Consider the following 3,172-nt stretch of genomic DNA (forward strand, 5'->3'; position numbering starts at 1 on the left):
AATGGATGGATGGATGGCGGCTACACCCTTTGTAACGGGCGGCGGCTGGCGCCACCTAGCCTTTTGCTTCCCCTCCTATTATTTTTTTTACACTTTCTTTATATCCTCTTTTCCTTACACTAGTTTTCACTCCCCTCCTCCCCCCAACATAACTATCTAAAAAATCATAGGAAACATTATATCCCCGATTTATGGTATTATCTCTTCCTTGCCTTCCTCCACCAATCCTCTAGCCTCCCCTTCGTTACTGCCACTATTTTCTCGTCTATTTGCCCTCGTTCCCCGGGAAAACCTAATGCCCCTTCCATTTCTGCCACTGGTTCCCTCTGCCAGAGTCGGGCGAAGGTCTGTGCATCTCAGCACTATATGCTCTGTGGTCTCCATTTCGGCTCCGCAAGCTGTGCACAAAAGGTCCACGTCTTCAAATTTAGCCCTGTATGTTTTCGTTCTCAAAACCCCCGTCCTAGCTTCGAATAATAGTGAGCTGCCCCGCGAGTTATCAAATAAGAGCTCTCTCTTAATCTCCTGTTTTTGTGACCTATACATAGATAGCGCTGGCTTTCCGAGCATTCTTTCTTCCCACATTTTTCTTTCCGTCTCCTTCACCTCCTTTCCCATACTGGAACCACGTTGGACCCCCTCCCTCGACTGCAGGTATCTATTCCTCAGCTTCCTCGTTCTGAGTGTCCACTTTGTGTTCAAATTTTTCATGTATAGATATTTGTACACTTTTCCTGCCCACCTTTTTTCCTCCAGTGCTGAGAGTCTCTGTTCATATTTTAGCTTACTTATTGTCTCTGTACCTTGGAATGACGTCCATCCCATGTCCCCCTGCACTCCCTCATTAGGGGTGTTCCCGTGCGCTCCTAAGGCCAACCTGCCTACACTTCTCTGTCTCGTTTCCATGCATGCCTGAACTTCCGATTTCATGCACAGTACTGAATTTCCGAATGTGCGGCCAGATACCATAACCCCTTTCCATACGCCCCTAACCACCTCGTACCTATTATAGTTCCATAGTGCCTTGTGTTTCATTACAGCTGAGTTCCTTTTCACTTTTTCAATCATAATTTTTTCCTCTTCTTCCAAGTACTTTTTGCCCTCGTTTAGCCATATGCCCAAATACTTATATTTTTCAACATGATCAATCTTAGTGCTTTGTATTTCCAATGGTTCCCCCCTTTCTTCATTGTATACTATTATCCCAGACTTCTCTCTACTGAATTTCAGTCCCAATTTTTCACCCTCCTCTCCACATATGCTCATTAATTCCTGTAGCCCTACTCGGGTGTCAGCAAGCAGTACAATATCATCAGCATACATCAGTCCGGCTAGTACTTGAGCTACCTTCTGCCCTTCCAGCATATAGCTTATGTCGGTTCCTATTGTGCTCTGTTCTAGTCTCTTTTACATTTGGCTCATGTAAATCATAAAAAGCAGGGGCGACAATGGACAGCCCTGCCTGAGACCTCTTCTTATTTTAGCTGGCTTTGTAGTTTCCCCCTCCCATGTTATATCTACCTCATTATCTGTATAAACTTGTCGTAGGAACCCAATCATCTTTCTATCTAGACCGTATTCCCTCAATTGGCTCCATAACTTTTCTCGGTTTACATTATCATAGGCTCCTCTAATGTCTAAAAAAGCTATCCATAGCGGTTTCTGCCTGGCTGCCGCTATCTCTATGCACTGTGTTATAACAAATAAATTATCATCTAGCCTTCTGTTCCTTCTAAATCCATTCTGCAGTTCTCCCAAGATCTCTTCACGTTCTGCCCATTCCTCCAATCTCTTTTTCACCATCTGCATTGCTACTCTGTATATGACTGATGTGACAGTTACTGGCCTGTAGGATTTAATGTTATCCTTGCTTCCCTTACCTTTGTAAACTAATATTCTGCTTGATTTCCAGTCCTGTGGAACATCTCCCTCTACTACTGTTTGTTCAATAAGTTGTCGTAATTTTAATTTACTTTTCTGGCCTAATATGCTTATCAATTTCATAGGTATGCCATCAGGTCCTGTCGCTGTTCCCACGGGGACCTTGCGTTCAATTCTGTCCCATTCCTTACTTGTCATCCCTCTGTACTCCTCCTCTAATTATGTCCTGCTGTTGTCATTGTTCTCCATTTCGCTACCCACTGGCCCTGCAAATGCTGCCTCTATTGTTAACCTAATATATTCCTGAGCTCCCTCTCCCTCTACCTTTGTTCCTTCTGGTGTGGTCAGTGAGTGCTGAACCACCTCTGTCTTCTTACTCTGTTGCCTTATGTGATCCCAAAATTTCTTAGAGGCATTTATGTCTTTTTTTCCTATCTCTAACAGCCACTTTACCCCAACTTTTGCTATCTTGGCTTGAATTAATGCCAATGCTTCTCTTTTAATTGCAAGGTAATCCTCCCATTTTGTCTCCACCTCTTCTGGTGTGGCTCCCCTTTTCTTTGCTGCTCTGTGTTTTCTTCACGCATCTTTGCGTTGCTCTATGGCCTCCTTAACTTCTCGGTCCCACCAGCTTTTCGGTTTATGTTTTCCCTGCTTACTTCCTAGTTTCCTAATCTGTCCCTTCTCTAGCTCTCGTTTAAAAATACCTATTAACTCGTCGTATGTCCATGCCCTTTGCGGTTGCTTGGATACCATGCTTTCAATGTTTTCGTCACTTCTTGTAGCTGCCTGTCATTCAATTTGCTCATACATTTCCTTTCTTTAGTTTCTACCAGTGGTGCTGTCCTTCTAAAACTTATTTTGATTCTTTTGTGATCACTCCCCAGGCTTTTTGTACCTTCCTCATCAATTTCCATACATCTCAATCGTTCATACAGCTTGTGGGACATTAGGCAGTAGTCGATTGTCGAGTGGGTGTTATTTCTTTCCCATGTTATCTTCCCGTCGCATTTAATTTCAGTATTAACTATCACAAGATCATGAGCCTCACAAAAATCTACAAACATCTGCCCTGTTGCATCTGTCGCCCCGTCAAAGTATTCCAAATGTGCATTCATGTCCCCTAGGATGCTTACCTCTCGTTTCATAGCTAACTCCCTGATGTCCTTGGCCATACATTTGAAATGTTTTGCATTCTCGTCTTTTGACTCATTCCCCGTTTTCAGATACACACTTGCGATTTCAGATACAACCTGCGATTACATCATCATGGTTACCAGATCCAACAGTA

This window comes from Dermacentor variabilis, unplaced genomic scaffold (genome assembly GCF_050947875.1).
Source record: "Dermacentor variabilis isolate Ectoservices unplaced genomic scaffold, ASM5094787v1 scaffold_12, whole genome shotgun sequence".
In the NCBI taxonomy this organism is placed as follows: domain Eukaryota; kingdom Metazoa; phylum Arthropoda; class Arachnida; order Ixodida; family Ixodidae; genus Dermacentor; species Dermacentor variabilis.